We start from the raw sequence: 9,776 nt of genomic DNA, 5'->3' as shown, positions 1-9,776 counted from the left end.
ACACATGTTTAATAGTGTGTGTGTATAGAACTCTCAGGTAAAAAAAAAAACTATTTCACAGACAAATATTTGAACATGTACTATGGCTGGAGAAATTTGTTGGCTGACCCAATTCTCATTCTCTTCTAGATGACTTGTTTTGTTTTCTCTGAAAGTTTTAGCATCTCTCTCTTGTCTTTGGTGTCCTGAAATTTCCCATCAATGGGGTGAGATAGGAAGATTTTTATTGTTCCCAGTACGTGAGCTGGCACTTGGTGTGCCTTTCCCCCCTAAAGAATCTGATCTTTAGAAATGTAAAATGATGCTCCTTTAAAGATTTCCTTCCCTGTATTGTCTCTATCTGTTTTTTCCTAAGATCCATATCAATCCGACGTCGAATCGGATATTTAGATTGTCCTCTGCTATTTGTTCTGAGAGATTTTAATTTTATTTGCGGTTCTTATAGTGACAAAAATTTTCATATTCTCCCCCTTTTATATCATTTTGTTATTCTATAGATACTATATCTCTTTTCAAAATTCTGAGTATATTAAAGAGAAGATGTTGTTGTTGTTGTTGTTGTTAGTTCTTTTCTCTTCCATAGATCATCTTTGTTACCTCCGAGGCCTGTCTTTCGTGTGGGTTTACTTGGGCCACCTGCATTCCTGCTGCCTTTTCCCACCACATACCTGAGATGAAACTGGTGTCCTTATTTCTTTCTACTTACAAAAGAAGGGCCGTGGTTGGTTAGTCAGTGCATGGTTCTCATGATATTATGAGGATTCCGGTTAGGAGGTGTTTTCTATCGCTCAGATGGGATGGCTATACTGCACACACCTTTGCTTAGGTAACCCTAAACTCCCCCTTGCCGTGGCCCTGCTTCCTGCAGCTCTGTCCGAACAGCTGGAGCCCGAGGTGGGCCTGGGGTGGGGAAGGACGGCCCACCTGAAATCGCCTGAAATCACGCATCGTCAGCAACAGCAGCAGACCGGTGCTGTCCTGCGGGCTGGCATGGTGACCCAGAAAGTTTGAGAAAGTGCATATTTTTACCTGCACATGGTGCGGAGAAGGCGCCAGCACTTCACACTTACGACAGTGTTAGAATCAGGTCTGTAGCCAACAAACACCTGGGGAATGAATGCGTATGTCTCTGCGTCGATGTGTGTGAGAGACAGGGACAGAAAGGGTTGAAGCATATTTATTTCTTACTGAAGGGCCTGTTCTGTACTACAAAGTATGCCACTGAAGTGCCTCCTGATTGAGTGGAAGCGGGTCACATGTCATTAATTGGTCCTTTCTGCACCAGCCCGCTTTTACGCACAGGCAGGTCCATCAGTTGAATTTGCTTTTTACAATTACTGCCTTAAAAATGATACTACGGACATTTAAACACATTCTCTTTATAAATAATTTAAATAATATAAAATACAAAAAACTAATGCACAGAAATGTCAATACCTTCATTCTCTCCCCTCTGATTTGTCCACTTGGGGGAGAATGTCAACATTTTGATGAGTATCGTTCTGTATGTATATACATCCCACACCCACACGGTTTTGTTATTTGATTATTTTACCCACACGTGACCATAGCCTACAGACTGCCCACCCTTCAACTTGCCTTTGCACTTCACAGGTCTTGCAGAGCTTTGCCCGTCACTGCATGCGGTTCCACCTCCTTCTTTCTATTGGCTGCCAGCGTTTCATACATATTGTACCACCGCTTCCCTACGTAACCCACAGTGCGCATGTTTGTGTATCCTCTTTGCGATCCTATCTAAATGTTTCTTCGGGGTGCGGAGAGTGCTGAATCAGAGGATGTATGCCCTTTTCAGAACTGCCCTCTCAGATCGACTTCTCCCCACATTTTCCATTCTCCATCACTTTCTGCTTAAATGTTCAATATTTTCAGTTGTCTTTAACCTAGTGGTTAAAAGCATAGACTTTGTACCTAGACTAAATTTTGGGGGTCAAATCCTGGCCCCAATAGTCGCATCAGTGTGACCTTGGGCCAGCTAATTAACTGCCTGGTACCTCAGCTTCCACACTTGGCCAGTGTGAACTGGGCCTGCGTCGTCACGCTGTTGAAAAGATGCAGTAAGATCATTTCTGCAAAGTGCTTAGAATTGTTCCTGGCCCTTCGTACTTGATAAATGTCCACTATTATTATATTTTTGCAGTTTGAGGGGGACCAATAAATAATATCCCATTTCCTCACCTGAGCGCTGAACTAATTAATATATATGCAAGGGGTAAAATAGGCAATCAAAATATCACCTTTGCTACTGATGATGTGTTATTGCAGAGTGCGGTTTATCTCCGAGCAAGTGACTGCCTTATGCAGAATTCTGAAAGTAGAGGGACTCACCTCTACCCACAGGTAGCAATGAACAGGGACAGGCCTGTCCCTGTGACCTTTATGGTAAAGGGAGCGGATCACGTGCTACTGTGGTCAGGGAATCTCTTGTTGTAAAAATAATTAATTCGGCAATTAACCCCACGCAGCCCAGCACACCCATAGCAGAGGTCAGATGTTGTCCGTGCTCCACTGGACGCCATCGGCACGCGTGGCCGTTCCTGGGATCATGCTGTTCCCCCCGCAGACACACCTGTGACTCGAGTTTCCCAGGGCCAAAACCCACCCTTCTCAGTGGGGAGGCTGCTCCCAAGCAGCTGTAACCCACTGCCTGCCACTGCAGACAGCTGGAAGCACCTGGACACTTAAAAGTCCTCCCAGCCTCCCTCCCCTGCCCCCACCAAGTGGCTCATAACCTATGACGGAGGGATGCATGCCCCTGACCTTGACCGCACACTGTCTTAAAGCTCCCCTGCAAGACGGAGCCCAAGTCGCCCTGGGTGGGGCTTCCCTTCCCAGCCCCACCTCCCGTCACCCCAAGTCACTTTCACTTTCCCACGGATCTGCACCTGGGGAGGCTGACCTCAGGCAGAACCCTGTTCCACTGGAGTCGGGGCGTTCATACTTTTTTCTTCTGTTCAGTCGTTTTCCTAAGTTCAGTCGTTTCAGTGCGGGCTTGCACAGGGATCTGCACAGAGCGCGGAGGATGCGGTCGCGGCCCTTTTGTCCCCGCCCCCCGCATCGTCGTACAGTTTACCCGTAGTAAGCACCAAACTTTTACTGCTTTCTCAGCCGGTTCCTAAAAATGGACATCAGCTTTTGTGCAGCCTCAAACTGGACGAAAACACAAGGGGTTTGGAGAATGCGCATACACGTTCCGTAGAATTCGAAAGTTGTCTTTGGAATACAAAAATATGTTATGCACATGTATAAAGATCTCAGAGAAAACTCAGGGTGATATGAATATTGTATGAAATTATCATATGGGGTTGAACAGCTCAGGACAGGCTCTTAGAGACATTTTAATGTTGAAGTTGCTTTTAAGAGTTACTAACTAGTGAATAATTAAAATGCTGTCAGAATGGATTCAAGGCCAATTAGTTTGGTTGCAGATAAAAGGTCCTAAGAAATCCATGACTGCCAACAAGGGCAATTAATATCATTTTATTTGCATGCTAAAAAAAATTCATCGTAGGTACCAAAATGTGCATTTTCTAGAATATAGTAATTTAGCTTTCATGCCCAAACTGGAAGTGTGATACTAACATAAATGAACCCAATAATGGATGCGTAGAAAATAATGAAATAGTAATATCTGACATTTGTGCATACTCTGTTACTTTTCCAATAAATTTTACAGCTTTTTTTTTACTCAGATTGCTAGACCTAAAAACTTTATAATAGTTTGTACAGGCTATCGCTTTCTTCGCTTCAAACAGATTGATTTGTGAATTTCAAGTGACCAGCTGACATTTTTTACACCCAATTAACTGGTTATTTGGCCAAACCAACTGGCTTGACCTGTCGTCCTGGTGGCAAGCAGATCTCCCTGCGACAGTGCGGGTCAGTGCGTGCCTCGCTGCAGCCACGCTCAGCCCCTGGGCCTAGAGTCAGGTTCAGAACGTGAACTTGCGCTGGCACATGTCCCCAGTGCTGCTTTCTATGGGGGTGACCACGGACTGAAGAGCTCTCCAGCACCTGTGAGGAGGTTCGCATCTGTGTTCCTCCTGCTGTTTGGGTCCTTTGGCTCCAAGGTCAGTTTTTATGCCCCCGCTCACCTCGGTGGTTCTCCCAGCCTCCGTCTCGCCATCCCTCCCTCAGCTTTCCCTGCTGCTGGTGGCAGCGAACTCCCCCCATGCCTCATCACGGGGGGTCGCACCACTCGGGACAGTGTTCTGTTGGTTTTTAGGGTGGAAGTGTTACTCCTAGAAGGTGTACTTGGCTAAATAAATGTAGAAGCTTTCCAACCAGTAACATTATGACTAGTAGTAGTGATCAATAACAACTTTAATTATTATACCCAGACTCCTTGTGTTTAAAAACTACAGTCAAATAGTATCAAGTCAAGCATTTAATAAAATCTATAGGTGTTTTGGATTATTAAATTAATCCAAAACCCACAAGGGACATTTATGTTTCTTTAGTATATGAGGAAGTTGTATATAAATACACAGCAAAAAAAGTTTTGATATAAATTTTAGAGTTTTTCTATGCACTTTAGGCTCTCTTAGCAAACTGGAGATGCTAGTTGAGGATATTGTGTGGACAGCACAGGCCCCAAAGTACTTTGATGTGAAGGAATCTGGTGACTAAGACAAAGTATTTGTTTTACTGAAATTAGGGGGTGGTTTCCACTTTTAATTCACACAATCACATGTCCAGGACCTTTTGTTGTCTGCTTCATCCTACCACCAGACCTTGAGTCTGCTTCACCGGTCTTCCAATGAGATGCTGACGATCGATTATAAGGTCTTCGCAGATACTTTTTCATTGGTGACTCGAGGGAGGAAAAATTAGGTTTTTTCCCCCTGTGGAGATGGTGGGGCCACCTAACTATTCTTTCACGTTCCAGTCCTGTTTTAAGGCTACAGGAAATTGCAGTGGTCAGCTGGCTGCCTGCATGGATCGCTAGCTAACAGAGAAGGCCTTTCTCAGAGCCAGGTCAAGGTGTTATTCTACAGCCCACAGTGAAGGTGCTTGAGAGTTTTCTTCTTCCTTGTGGCAGGAGAAGGTCAAGGTCATTATTTGAAACCTGGGCGCTGACACGCAATAATGACATTCCTCCCACAACAGCGATCTGTTTCCTCCTTTGCCCCAAGGACACCCCCACTATTGCCCAAGTGCCCATGCAAAGCCCCATTTGTAACAACTGCGAAGTCTCACTGGGTTCATCTTTTGGTTTGTGTTTCATTTTGACAAATTCCTCGGAAGGCTGCCAGAGATCCTAACCTCCCTTAAGGGACTAACTCTTTTGTATCACAGCTTTCCTCCCCAACCAAAGCTCTGGATCGTTACACGTCATTGTAATGTCCTTTCTTAACTCAGCCTCGGGCACGCAATTTCCCCCACATATGAATGAAAACGGTTGTTATCAGTCCTTTTCATGTTGGTGTAGATAGAGTTCCTTTCATTGCTTTTCAGTTCTTTTGCCCCTTTCAAGGCCTCAGAACTTACTGGTCTAAAGGGTATCCAACCTTTCGGCATCTCTGGGCCACACTGGAAGAAGAGTTCTCTTGGGCCACACATTAAATACACAAACACTAATGCAAACTGATGAGCAAAAGGAAGGTTGTAAGTAAATTTATGATTTTGTGTTGGGCCACATTCACAGCCATCCTGGGCCCACGTTCACAGCCACCCATGTGGCCCACGGGCCGAGGGTTGGACCCCCCTGGGGGGATGCCAGACACTCTTGGACCAGGTCCAGACAAGGAGAGCAAAATGGTCAGGGCAAATTCAACAGGCAGTCATGGAAGTGAGTGACCCCAAGTTCTGCTTGGCCACCAGAGGGACTGTGTGGCCATTGGTTCAGATTTTGCTGCTGAGATAGTCTGAGAATCTTTGTCGCCCTCGTCATGATCTCTCAGGCAAGACAAGAAGTTGTTTCCACATGGCCTGAATCATCATGGAAGAAAAAGAAACCTCCACTGCTATTCCAACAAGCGAGCTGTGTCAGACTAGTACCTCATTAGCCTGTGTAGACACACACACCCCTAGTAATTAATAATAACATCTCTCAGTGTGGAGTACTGCCTGCAAACTTGTCCTGCATTAACCCAGCGGACCCTTACGATGCCTCTGTGAAGCAGGCACCATTTTTATCCCCACTTTCCAGGGAGGGAGGCCAGCACACACAGAAAAGTCAAGTAGTTCAGCCCAAATCACACAGCTGGTAAGTGGCGGGGTCCGAGTATAGACCCCTTTGTGGTGCCCCTTGTCTGTGAACACTCATCTCAACATCTCAGGGCAAACTGGTCATCAAGTAGTCATCGAGGGGTCACCGGCTGCGTTGGGGGTCCCCACACACTCCAGTAAAACCGAGCCCTGGTCCTGGTAATGGGGCCAGGGTTTCATTTTACCCCTCATGTGGAGGTGCCAGGTGGTTCGTCTTTTCTGTGCCGAGCAGTGCGGAAACCCTAGGGCCCACGTGCTAGGAATTCTACCATCAGGAGGATCTTTTCTACTGGGGAAGTCAGGGCCTTAAGAGGGAAAGTCTGACTTTCATATACTTTTCCCACAGATGCCCCCGATGCTGACACCTATTGCGTGAAGAAGGGATGGTCAAGACCACGTCCTGTACCATCCATTGAACTTCTCGTACGCCTCTGCTCATAAATCAGTTGTTCTGTTTTGCCCTCAGGGCTGCATTTTGCCATTATAGGAATTACCTTTGAACGACTCTGAGCATCTCATCCCCTGGGAAGTGGGTTTCCTTACCTAGAAGTGGATGGAGAAATGTAGACCTTTAAAGGTTACAGCAAAAACAAAATCATTAGCTACCAGATATCTAATCTTTTCCATAAGTTTTAGGTATGAACAGCATTCCATAGCTGACGGATGGTTACAGAATTTCAACAAATGCCCTCAGGAATGAAATCCTTTTTAATTTTTTTTCTTACATGGTTTCTTAACAGTGAGTCTCCCAGCTTTGATCATTGTAATCAATGCAACTTCATCGGGGCATATGGTATTTTTCACACAGTGTTTTTCACAGTCCCTACTCATGTTTTCAAATAGCAGTGCACATTTGGGGGTTTCGGGCAAGAACTGTAAAACACCTTCTCTCTGGCCACCCCTCTCACTGGGGTGCAACCGTCAGGCCAAGGAGTTTGGTTTAATTCGTTCCTGGATTTATCACAAACATCTGGCACATAGTAGGTACTCAAGAATTATCTATGACATAAATGAATCTATAAATCTATTTGTACACAACCAGATTTTAGGGGAATGAACCATTTTAGCCATGAGCCTTTAGAGTCCCAAGGTTCTGTTAGAGTTCCAGCTCCGTTTGCAGATCGTGTGACCCAGGGCCAGTCCTGCCCCTTGGAAATGGACTTTCCTCATTTGAAAATTGGGCATGATCCCTAATTCGCAAGGCAGGTGTGAGGATGAGTCAGCCGTCCGGGGCAGGGTTCCAGGCCTGCATCGAGCGCACTGGGCATGCTCAGTGAGTGTCAGCTCTCGTTTCTCCGTGAGCTCCAAGCACCTTGTCGTCATTTCCGTGAACAGGCAGGTCAAGTGCTACGCTCATTTTGCCAAGGCGGTGGTTGGGAGACATCTAAGAGGCACGATTGGCTAGCTATCGGGCTACGGTTACAGCTCGTGCTTCTCACTCTCCGGCATGCCCACGGGTGACTAACGGTTTCCAGTGACTTCCGAGAGCTGGAAGGGGGTGATTATGTAGGACCTCTCTACCTGTTCCTTGTGTCTTTGTCGTGGCCTTCCGTGGTGAGGAGAGCTTCCACCCTTCTGGCGTGGGACCGAAGGGACGGAAAGACAAGACAAGAGAGCAGGTGATGACATACTGATGACTCTAGAAGGTTATTTATAGCCCACTGCACTGGTCACAGCAGTTTCCATTGCAACTTTCCTATGGAATTCTTGGGCTGGGGAACAATAGCAGCTTCAAAGTCTCGCCTTTCTTACAACAGAGACTGGCTTTCCGCTGCCTGTGTGTGGCAGGTTAGGGAGGTGGCCGGCAGCTGACTCTGGATAAGGGTCTCCGGGGGAGGGCATGGCCTTCCTGCCCCTTGCTGTGGGGGATGCTGGGCTTAGAGGAGGCTGCAGAGGGAGGATTTGCTCTTAAGTCGGCAGTGCCCCATAGGTCCCAGAGCAGAGTGCCAGCCCCAGCCACAGAGAGGCACCTCAGTGCTGCATACTGCTCTGCCGCCAGGGTGAGGGGTGTGGGGGAGGGGAGTGCAGGGAGCTAACAGGCACCTTGGCTTGCTGTTTCCAGGCAAGCTGGCTTTGCCCGTCCCCAGCATCCTGTCTGCGCTCGCACACAGCAAGACTGCAGAGAGAGAGCAAGCTGACGGTGAGCCCTGGCGGGAGTCTCGCCATCCCTCCATCCTCGCACAACGCGGCTGTAGGTGCCAGTGTCTGGTAGCTCTCACTTCAGTGCCGCTACTGCTCCACGACCGTGTCGGCCACACGGCCATCTGTCTAAAAGGCTCCTGTTTGCAACTGTGAGCCATCCCTGACAACACGCTGGAAGGGCATACTGAATAAAGGTCGTCTTGATCATGACCTAGGCAGCCAGGGTGACTGGAGTCTCCTGTTCTGTCAAGACAGGTGGAACTGGCCACATGAACGAGTGATGCGTTGGCGGAGGGAGGCAGGAGCAGGCAGGACCCAGAGCGGGGAGAGGTCAGCCGGCCACCTGGAGACGGAGAGACCCACGTGGAGGGTCCAGAAGGAAAGAGAAGGCCGCTCGACTCCCAGATGAGGGAGCCGGAGCTCAGGCCGGGCAGTCGGGACACTCATTTCCTTGGCGGCAGAATCCCAGCCGGGGGCAGACGTGTGTGAGTGAGCAGAAGTGTGACGGAGGCAGAAACGAGGTCGGGGCCCCAGCCCACACACGGGCTGGGGGCAGGATGCAAACTGCAGTGCCCAGCAGAGCGGGACTGTGGGCGCTGGGAGGCAGGGCCGGCCTTCCTTTGTCTCCCTCTGTACCCGGATGCCCCAGACAGTGCCTGATAAGAACACACATCTAGGAAATATTTGTGGGACAAATGAATGGAAGGAGACAAAGCAAAAGCCAGGCCAAGCCATCCAGACTGAGCAGCTGATGCCGGCTGGGCAGGCAGGTCTGGGTTAAGCAGGTGTGCGGGTGCTTCGCATAACAACAGGCCTGAGAACCAAGGGACTCCAACCCCCGCCAGCCGCTGGGCTGAGCTTGAGATGCTAGCTTGTCCATGGTAGGACCCACCCGGCATCTGCCGGGGCAAGGCCTCTGGTTCGAGGAGAGTACCTGTGACCCCACGCCCTGGGGCTGACTTCCACTCGGGGGCCTCCAGGGTGGTTTCCCTGAAGCAGGTTTCGCTCCCTGACGCGACACCCCTCTGTGACTCGGGCTGCATCACAGAGGACCCAGGGACTCGGATGACACGCTGACAGCATGACAGATTTAAGGACTTTGGAAGCTGGGTGGGGTGTTGAGGGCCATTCAAGCCAACCTACTTGTCATGGAGTCAGGGACACGGGGGCCCGGGGGAAGATTAATGACTTGTTTGGCTAGAGTCCAAAATATTTTCTCTTTTCTTCTGTTTGTTTTGTTCTGGGCCCCTAGTAGACTGTCAGCTCCCCGAGGAAGCTGTTACTGTGATGTCACCAGCTCAGGTACCCGTAATTTTATAGACAAGGGGTCTCAAACAGAGCTGTTGGCTGACGGGCAGCATAAGGGCGAGATAAATAAAATAATGCAGTTTTTTGAAGGGCAAGTA

The sequence above is a fragment of the Phyllostomus hastatus genome, unplaced genomic scaffold (genome assembly GCF_019186645.2).
Source record: "Phyllostomus hastatus isolate PE091 unplaced genomic scaffold, TTU_PhHast_1.1 phas_contig_148, whole genome shotgun sequence".
Taxonomy (NCBI): Eukaryota; Metazoa; Chordata; class Mammalia; order Chiroptera; family Phyllostomidae; genus Phyllostomus; species Phyllostomus hastatus.
This window is presented reverse-complemented; position numbering follows the sequence as displayed.